This window comes from Sinocyclocheilus anshuiensis, unplaced genomic scaffold, assembly GCF_001515605.1.
Source record: "Sinocyclocheilus anshuiensis isolate Anshui unplaced genomic scaffold, SAMN03320099.WGS_v1.1 scaffold1964, whole genome shotgun sequence".
In the NCBI taxonomy this organism is placed as follows: Eukaryota; Metazoa; Chordata; class Actinopteri; order Cypriniformes; family Cyprinidae; genus Sinocyclocheilus; species Sinocyclocheilus anshuiensis.
The window spans coordinates 197,963-209,023 of record NW_015555836.1 but is presented as its reverse complement, the minus strand read 5'-3'; the positions used below and the strand labels follow the sequence as shown (position 1 = coordinate 209,023).

The 11,061-nt window shown below is 36.6% G+C and overlaps 1 pseudogene; it reads left to right on the top strand.

Moving 5' to 3' along the window:
* The window catches only part of LOC107675438 (dynein heavy chain 2, axonemal-like), a 20,340-nt pseudogene extending 11,245 nt beyond the window's left edge, over positions 1–9,095 (top strand).
* The last annotated feature ends 1,966 nt before the right edge of the window (positions 9,096–11,061 follow it).

Here is an 11,061-nt window from a genome sequence, read left to right as displayed (position 1 = left end):
ACACAGGGATAAAAAGTACCCCATGTGTACAATGAAATATACTGCTGTATTTTTGATGTTGTGGGCCTATATTTCTGCTGTAGGTCCTGGACATCTTGTTTAGATACATGGCATCATGGATTCTATCAAATACCAACAGATAAAAAATCAATGTGACTGACTCCGTTAGAAATATTATAATGGACCATGTTTGGATCTTCCAACCGTACAATAATCCAAACACAAACCTCAAAAACAACACAAAAATGGGTCACTGAGCACAAAACCAAGCTTCTGCTATGGCCATTCCAGTTCCTTGACCTGAACCCTATAGAAAATGAGTGTGGTGAACTGAAGAGAAGAAGCACCATCATGGAGCTGGGAATCTGAAGGGTCTGGAGTGATTCCGGATTAAGGAATTGTCTCTGATCTCTTGTCAGGTGTTCTCTAACCTCATCAGGCATTATAGGAGAACATTTAGAGCTGTTAAACTGGCAAATGGAGGTTTCAAAAAGTATTGAATAAAAGGGTGCCGTTAATTGTGGCCAATGTATATTAGAGAAAAACATTTATTTAATAATGATATTTCCCCCCATTTTAAATTCTTATTATCCAATGAATTTTTAAAATAAAAGATCAAAAGGATTAACAATGCAGATTAATTTTCACAGCCTTCTTTGATCATATTTACCAAGGGTGCCGATATTTTTGGCCATGGCTGTGTATATATATATATCATTTTAATTATTTTAATTTCTTGTCATTTTTAATAATTTTTTAAAATGCCGATATTTTTGGCCATGGCTGTGTATATATATATATCATTTTAATTATTTTAATTTCTTGTCATTTTTAATAATTTTTATTATTTTTCTAACTTTATTTAGCTTTTTTGCATTTCAGTTTTAGTAATTTTAGTGATTCAACTTAAACTTATTTTATTTCAGATTTAATTTATTTGGTTTTTTTATGCCTTTAAAAGCTGTTTGTTTGTGTGTATAGGGTCTCCTCCTTGGTCCATTACTATGTTCCTCGTGATGGGCCTCAGTCTTCATATATGGACTTCATTGGTCAGTTGCCAGCACTGGAGCACCCAGAACTATTCGGACAACACCCCAATGCTGACATCGCCAGCCAGATCACAGAAGCTCGAACCCTCTTCCACACACTGTTGTCTCTACACCCGCAAGTCACCAGCACCGACGCCACCAGCACTGAAGCCAGCAGGGAAGATAAGGTGTGTATAAAAAATTATATTAGATTTACTGTTCTGATGGCATTTTTGAAGATCTTTCAGCATATGTGACACTTAAAATTGAATGTGTAACTCTGTGTGTTTAGGTGTTGAAACTTTCTGCTGACGTTCTACAAAAGATTCCTGCTGAGATAGACTATGAGAGTACTAGGAAGCTGCTGAAGGATGACCTTTCACCTCTAAATGTAGTATTGCTGCAGGAAATCCAAAGATACAATGTTCTGCTTCACACCATCAGGTCTGTGTGTGAGAGCATAACAGTCATATGTGATTATGAATATTAACATGCTAACCATGCTATATTTGTGTGTGTGTAGATTGTCTCTCTTAGAGCTAGAGAAAGACATTAAAGGTCTGGTTGTGATGTCCAGCAGTCTAGAGGAGACATTTCACTATATTCATGATGCCCGTGTGCCTCCTCTCTAGGAAATGGTAAGAGAGAACATCTATACACTACCATTAAAAAAAAAAGCAATTGTATTGTGAAATATTATTACAATTTAAAATAAGTGCTTAAGTGTATATTTGTTCATATTTTAAAATGTAATTTATTCTTTGATGACGAAGCTGAATTTTCAGCAGCCATTCAGTGTCACATGATCCTTCACAAATCATTCTAATATGTTAATTTGGTGCTCAAGAAACATTTGTTGAGCCCAGAATATAAACGCAATCACGAAGTTTCACATTCAATTTTTTCGCATAGAAAACCATTATAAAGAAAACACTAAACCATTTAGCGCATTGCGTTCATATTCCAAGCTCATCTGCTTGCCTGTATAAAGCACACATCATCAATAAAGTGTATACTGAATTTGATGGCACTTTAAGTGTTTTCACATTAAACATTTTAGAATGTCACTGTTTTTAATTGAAATATTGCAGCGGGTGTTTTATATGTATTGCAAATGGCCAAAACTTGCATTTTGTTCACACATCTTTGTTTTATCCTTTTGAGAGATTATCTAAATATTTGTGGATTGGAAACAACTGGAAAATTGACAGGCTTGTGCTGCAGTTCTATGGATGTTTTGCCCACCAGGTCTTAGAGCCAGTCACGTGACTGAAAACTATGAATGCTTACAATTTGGCCAAAACAAGTTATCTTAGAAGGTAACATATGCTCCCTCTGCTTCCTTTGAAATGCTATCTAGGTAAGCATCTCACTAGGTTTTGGAACAATGCTTTATAACTCTATGAATCACACACACCAGGTCATGTTGTAGTTGTAATACAGCCCTGCGTGAGTGTGTGAAAGTGGGCTGTGAGGTCAGAGGTGTGTGTTCAGCGGAGAGCAACAGGAGTGTGTGAATGAATGGTTGAGAGGATTGCTCTGTGAAAGATGAGGTGAACAGAGCAGCATTTAGAGGATTAAACACACTCGTCTTGGGTTTAAACACTCTTTGTGTTTGTTATCGACGCTCATGCTCAATTCATGTCAAGAATGCACAGGCCTCGGTCTACAAGATGTGTTACTGATGCCCATGTGTGTGTGTTTAGGTCAACATGGACAGTCTTGTATGTTAGACCTTGTGTGATACAGTACAGCCTTACTATTCTGATGTAGATTTGTGTGTGTGTGTGTGTGTGTGTGTGTGTGTAACATGGACAGTCTTGTATGTTAGACCTTGTGTGATACAGTACAGCCTTACTATTCTGATGTAGATTTGTGTGTGTGTGTGTGTGTGTGTGTGTGTGTGTGTGTGTGTGTAGGCTTCTTGGTTCATTGCTAAGGGTAATTGGACTCAAATAAACTGAATAAACAAAACCATGTTTACTTCAGTAAGCGAATGGCCTATATACTGATCCAAATGCCAATCCATCCATCTCGTTTTCTGTCTTTCTGCCCCTCTTTTACAAAATAAGTGTAAAGCGTCCATTAAGACTTCCTCTCCAGCTGGGACTGTCCTTCTGCCGTCTGTGGTGCCTCATTACTGTCTGTCTCTTTTTCTCTTTCCTTCTCTCTCCATCCATCAGCCATCTTTAACACTGAACGCACAGTTCCTCTGTCTCTGTCCACTGTGTCCACTGTTATATTTTGGCTGTGACTCGTTGTATCTCTGCTGAGATGTATGACTTTCATTTGCCACTGACTCTCTCCTGCTGTTCTTCACTCATCATTTCACTTTTTTCTCCCATCTTCCTTTCTTTCATGCTCTTTATAACTGCTGGCTTGTGAGTGGTGACGGTGTCGGGCCTCATACATCACTTTGACACTGTTGACATAACCCATTGTGACCTTAAAGGCTATTAAAAGATAACACTCCCACCATTTATTGAATCTTGTGTTCTTTTTTCGCTGACCTGGGATCTGTGGTTTCCAATCTGTGGAAGCCCATTTCTGAGTAAAAATAATTAAAAAGGTAATTGTGGCTTTGTTTCTCAAAAGTAGGACTTTATATCTCACAATGTGTCTTTATTACATAGTTAGCTCCAGGCTTCCATATGATGCACCAAGGTAAATATTGGAAAATTACTTTGATGTTATTCATGTTAGCTTATTGATTAATAAAATTTGACATTACAAGTATTCGTGACAGAACTAAATTAGCATTTTACAAATGCTTTTGTTCAAATAGCCCTTCTTATTTTCATAATTACCACAAGTATAATTTTCCTTATTGAAAACAAAATAAGACTGTATAACCTTCATTCTTTTGATGAATTTTGTGCAAACTTAGGTCCACAGGTGCCAAATGAGTGTTATTTTAGTATTATTTACATACATTTACTACTACTTCAAATTCTGAATAAGCTTTTATTTTTGTATTTTCAGATTTAAGTTTTAATAATTTTGTGTTCTTTTGTTATTTTGATTAGGCTTTTTTATTTCTATTTAGCATTTGTTTGTGTATTTCAGTTTTAATTTCAGTCATTTTAATACTTCCATTTAAACTGATATTATTTCAGTTAATTGCCAAACTTTCTTTAAACTGCCTAGTTAAGAAAATCAACATTGGACATCATACACTTGTTCCCACGATTGTGATTAATTTGTCAGTACATTTATACCACCTCTGTGCTGCATTGTCGGAGCAAGGGTTTGGTTGATTATTTAGGGCACCCCATTTTCATGCACAGCTTCAATTTGGTGCGTGGGTGGTGGGAAAGTTTGGGAACTACTGCACTTGAGTGCTAGATCAGATTAAAACATCAGCAGATACTCCATCAAAACCTTTTATGCTAATTTATATCACTCCGTGTTGTCCTAGTTTCAAAGGGTAAAAGCGACAACATTTATTCTGTCTAGAAATATCTCAAAACGTTCTCATTCTCATTTCAGCGAGAACCTAAATGCATAAAGGATTTTTATATGGCGCAGCGTGAATTGAAACTAATCATGCATTTGAAATGCTAATTCCTTTGGCACAAGTCACACTCGCGTTTGATTTTTCTTTTTCTCTTTTTTTTTATCAAAACCAAATATCTTTGTTCTTTGAACACCAAAAATAACATTGAAGGGTGAATAATTTCTTCAGTCCCAAGAATTTGAGAAAACATTGCACCATACTGTTCTGCACCATCAGATTTATGTTGGTTTAATTGCTCAGTTTGAACTGGTTATGTAAGATTTGTTTAAAAAAAGTCCAGATGTAATATTATATTCTGCGGTTCAGTCACTCAAGGTATTCTTTATGACAGACAGTAATGCATCTCATCCAAACCCGCAGAAACTCTTCCTTTGTATCCTCCTCAATGGCCTTGAGCGGCAGTTCTCATAAACCAGCTGAACTCTGCATTACACAATATTCAATGAAAGGCCTTACTGTAAGCGGAGATAGATGTCACCAAGCTATTTTGTGCCGTTTGAAGTTGATGTTATGCCCTTGACAAGATTTCATTCATCTGGTGTCAAGTACCTGCTGAGAGCAAATACTGTTGTAGAACAGTAAGATCATTTTAATTACACCACTAAAAAAGACACACATCAGTAATGAGACGCTCTCCATCCTTAGGCGTACCCATCTCTGAAGCCCTTGGCGTCTTGGACAAGGGACCTGTGCCAGCGCGTGGAGCAGTTTGCTCGCTGGGTGGAAACTGCTCACCCTCCTGTCCTCTTCTGGCTGTCTGGATTTACCTTCCCTACGGGCTTCCTCACCGCTGTATTGCAGAGCTCTGCACGCCAGAACAACGTGAGACTCGCACACACATACAGTTAACAACACATCATGAGACTCGTACATACTTAACAGAGTCTTAGCACACTCTCAGGACATCAGTGTCCTCTTATACTTACTCAGTCATACACACTAGAGAGCTCAGTCAGTGATATCCTACTATTCAAACGTTTGGTGTGAGGAAGTTTTTTTTTTTTTTTTCAGCAAGGACCAATTCAATTGATCAAAAGTGACAGTAAAAACTTTTACATTGTTACAAAATATTTCTATTTCAAAGAAATGCTGTTTCGTAGCTTTATATTCATCAAAGAATACTGGTTTCCACAAAAAAAAAATATATATATATTATCAGTGCTGTCTTCAGCACTGATAATAAGAAATGTTTTTTGAGTAGCAAATCAGCATATATGAGAATGATTTCTAAAGCATCATGTGACACTGAAGACTGTTGTAAATGCTGCTAAAAATTGTAAAAAAAAAACTCCTCTGTCAGTCGGGATTCAGCCTTCTGATTCTCCTTTGAATCAGACTAATTTTAAAATGTGTACATAAAATTATTGAACTTTAACGATATCTGCAATACATATACAGTATGTTGGTTCTGTTCTGTTTACCCTGGGGGGGTTATCGCTGCTCTCCCTGCTCTCATACATGCTAGGCTGCATGGATGCGCAGGGAGTTCTTGCCCAGAACAGAACCATACCGCCAATCTAAACTGTATGCTAATTGTCAATCATCTTTGACGATAGTGGTCCTGACAGAAATTCAGTTATGTCATCACAGAAATAAATACACATTTTAAATATATTCAAATAGAAAACAGTAATTTTCAATTGTAATTGTATTTCACAATATTACTGTTTTACTGTATTTTTTATCAAATAAATCTAGCCTTGGTGAGCATAAGACACTTGTTAACAATATCTTACTGAACCCAAATTTTTGAATGGTTGTATACTGTAACTATAGGTAACTATCTAAAGTAACTAGGTAACTATCTGAACCAGATTCAGAATCTGTGTAATGAAAGTCAGTGGGGTCCAAAACAACATTGAACCCCACTGAATTTCATTGTATGGTCAAAACAACAATGCAACATTTTAAAAAATATATTCTTTTGTACATAAACAATAATGATAAATAATGATTTTTGGATATCATATATAATGATAGTTCCCATCATTCTCTGTTGAAGCACAAGAATGATAAAATACACACAGATAAAGCATCAATTACACACCTAATGTCAGTCCTCTGCGCTTCATTTTGGTGCTCCAGCCTCTAAAACATCTTCCTGGGGATTTAAAGAGAGAGAAAGAAGTATGAAATTGCTCTGTGTTTATTCTGAACAAAATCAATTCAGTGCACATCACTTCATAATTACGATTTCCAAACTCACAAGTGGAAACTTGCCAAGAGGATTTTTTTTAAATGCTGCATTATATTTCTCATATGGACTTCAGACAGCAAACCAATGGTCTAGAATTCATTTGAGTAACATGCACGGTAACACATTTTTACCACATTACATTCACTGACACTTTGCATTCACATTCACTTACTCACACATTCTGCAGGGGACGCAGCACATTCCTACTCCATTACCCTTTCTAATGCCCCAGTGATGGTGTTTATTCTCGGTTCCTTTTGGGATCTACAAACAGGAGTTCTCAAACGCTCCCCCAAAATCACACTCTGCTCAGCTCTGGGTTCAGGAGCACAGCAGCAAAATGAGCTGCATCTTATGATCAAGAGACACCTGCGACACTTCGGGGCAGCCAATTCTGCAGCAAATGAACTGAAAAACAAATGTCCTAATGTGTAATGTCCCCACAAACCGACAGGTGGCTAGTAAGAACTGAGGATACACTTAAAGTGGCCAGATCTTGGCAGCAATGTAACTGTGTGTGTACGTGTGTGTACGTGTGTGTGCGTGTGTGTGTGTGTGTGTGTGTGTGTACATGTTTTTCTATCCTGGTGGGGACTTAAACCTGAATACACACCGACTCGTGTAACCGTGGGGACCTAAATTGAGGTCCCCATAGGGAAACAAGCTTTTTTTCAGCTGGCAGTGATTCTGATATCAACATTGTGTTTGCTGTGCAGGTGTCTGTAGACACTCTATCCTGGGAGTTCACTGTCAACACTATGGATGACAAGAATCTGCTTTTCCCTCCCAAGGTGAGTAACTGCTGCCATCCGCTGTCCATTAGGAGCTGATGCACCTGACATTTGCATCTCTCTCAGTCTTGCTTGTTCACTCACTCTCTCTCTCTTTCCCTCTCTGTCACTACTCATGTGGCATGCCTCCAAAGCAGAAAAACAGCCCATGCCAGGGATCTATGTTAACATTTGTAATTTTCCCTTTAGTTGTTTAGTAGTTTTTGTGGGCACAGTCAAATATTTTCTTGACTATAGTTCATAAAGGGCACCTATTATGCACCTTTCTACAAGATTTGTACAAGTCTCAGGTGCCCACAGAATGTGTCTTTGAAGTTTCAGCTCAAAATACCCCACAGATAATTTATTATATCATTTTGAAAATCCCTATTTTGACTCTAGTCTTCAGTGTCACATGTGTAATATTTTTGTGAAAAACGTGATACATTTTTTGGATTATTTAATGAATAGAAAGTTGAAACGAACAGCATTTATTTGAAGTAGAAATCTTTTATAGCATTATAAATGTATTTACTGTCACTTTTGTTCAATTATGCATCCTACCTTCCTTGCTGAATAAAAGTATTAATTAAAAAAATAATAATTTTGCTGAACTTTTGAGTGAAATTAGTATATATCAAACTTCAATTAAATTCATAACTATTTATATATAACAAATATGGTAACATATATATTTCTTAATCTTAATAATTGAAGTTATTATAAAATGTTAACAATATATCTGTATGAGGTGCACAGAGTGCATCACATTTCATGTCTATATGCTGTTATTTGAGGTGAAAGCGAATTAATTAATCCTTCTATTATGAGGGCATGGATTATCAATATTTATTCTTTTACTTGACTGTCCAGACCCAAATAATATTTAAGCAATATCTTTATTTTTATATCAGAACTTACAGGATACATTTTTGTGATCAGAAACATTTAAAAAGAATGTAACAAAATCTGTCAGAGCACAGGGATTTAGAGAGAAATGTGATTTCCATGCATGTTTAGTTTGTGTACTTACAGTATGATATTTGATATGAATTTGTAAGTTTTGAATGGTTGTCACTGGTCCTCACGCCAGTGCGGCCAAATAGTATTTAACATTTCCACATGTTTTATTTCCCAGTTAAATTCTTGCACTGCATTGCCCTCTCTCAATGCCTTTGTTTCGCACCCAACCATTGTTTTCCCCCCTCTCTCCTCCAGGATGGAGTGCTTATCCAGGGGCTGTATCTGGAGGGGGCGGGCTGGGATAAGAAAGCTTCCTGTCTGGTGGAGGCAGAGCCCTTGCAGCTGGTTTGCCCCATGCCCTCCATCCACTTCAAACCTGTGGAGAGCCGCAAGAGGGTCGCCTAGAGTGAGTACACAGTCCGGCGGTAGTGGTCGCCCGTCATTTGTGGTGGCAGTTGATCTGAAGTCTGGAGCTGTGCCTTATGATCACTGGATCAAGAGAGGAACCGCTCTGCTCATGAGCCTTGATAACTAAACGCACTCACACACACACTTTCAGTGACTCTTGACTAACACTCCATATCTAATTTTATACAATGCACAACAGAGCACAAGCACTTGTTATACCGTCTTACACACTGAGTAAATTTAATTTAAGAAGAGAATTTAATATGTGCTAAATCCAAGAGCTGAAATGAAAACACAGGCAATTTGTTACATTTTATGAACTTGAGGAATTGTGAATTTATTTAAATGTTTAATAAAACATTTTCACATTCAGTGATGTTGTAAATTGTCCAGACATAACAAAATGAACAACCAATAATTTCACTTGATGGGACAATCGTCATGAAATTCAGTAAATGCCTGCAGGATGTCAGCAAGATGCTGTGTATCGAATTTTGTGAGAATCGGACACAAGGTGGCACTACAATTGACTTGTTGCTTAGATCTCTGAAATGAACTGAACTGGAATATAAGTTCTTCTTTCTTCTGAATCTTTGAATGTGTAGTTTTATTTATTAATTTGTGACCCTGGACCACAAAACCAGTCATAAGGGTCAATACATAAATAATCTTTCCATTGATGTATAGTTTGTTAGGATAGGACAATATTTGACCGAGATACAACTATTTGAAAATCTGGAATCTGAGGGTGCAAAAAAAATCTAAATATTGAGAAAATCGCCTTTAAAGTTGTCCAAATGAAGTTCTTAGCAATGCATATTACTAATCAAAAATTAAGTTTAAATATATTTACAGTAGGAAATTTACAAAATATCTTCATGGAACATGATCTTTACTTAATATCCTAATGATTTTTGGCATAAAAGAAAAATCCATAATTTTGACCCATACGATGTATTTTTGGCTATTGCTACAAATATACCCCAGCGACTTAAGACTGGTTTTGTGCTCCAGGGTCACATTTATTCATTCATATTTTCAGTGACAATTTTCTACCCTTTAATTTCTTAGAGGAACCTGCCTTTTTCTCTTTTTTAAAAAAATTTGTTCTGAGCCATTTGTTTTGATTCAAATAGAATTTGGTTTGTAGCATCTGATGTTCGTGGCAGATATGCACTAATGCATTTATGGTAAGGGCACATACTGTATAGCAATATTCAAAACCATGAACGACAGTGCAATGTAATAAGTTGGCATCATATAGTCTTAAAATATAAACATATTTGCCCTACAGTTAAAAAGTTTGGGTAAGATTGTTGTTTGTTCGTTTTTTTAAAGAATTCTCTTATGCTCACCAAGGCTTCATTTGTTGATCAAAAGCTATTGTATGTTAAATATTGATGCAATTTAAGGTAACTATTTTCCATTTTAAATCATTTATTTGTTTATTTTTCCTGTGATGGCAAAGCTGAATTTTTAGCAGCTGTTAATCACAATCCTTCTGAAATCATTCTAATATGCGGATTTGGTGCTTAAGAAACATTTCTTATTGTTATCAATGCTGAAAACAGTTGTGCTGCTTAATATTTATTTATTTTTGTGGAAACCATGATACTATTTTCAGGATTCTTTGATGAATAAAAAGTTCAAAAGTACAACATTTTGTTCTATAGAGGCTTCAACATATATGAAGTAATAGTAATAAGTAAAACGTTGGAAGGATTGGCTATTTTGTATGATATAGAAGGGTGCTCTTGAAAGAATGAGGAGGTGAAGCCACAATCTAATCCTGTTTCCCAGTAGGTTTGTGCTTACAGACCTGTTGCTGTGACAACAACTCTGAGATGAACCGAACAATCCAGGATTGTGTCAAATCAGCAAATCCAGCTAACTCAGTTGAGTTCACACGCCAAATTTCTAGAAATAGAGGACACTGTCATTTCAGAAAATTCTCAAAATTGTGCAACTGTGATCCAATTAGTTGAAATTTACCGCCAAACCATCTGTATCCACAGGAATTATTCCTTCAAATCTGACAACTGTGGTCATTCACTCCACTTTTCCAGTCAGCTTGGACCTCGATGATTGACGTATGCAGCTATATTGGTTCTTTAGAGCCGGAGGGGGGAGAGAAGCGGCAATCTTCTCAGGACACTCAGAAGATTGAAGGAAATTCTT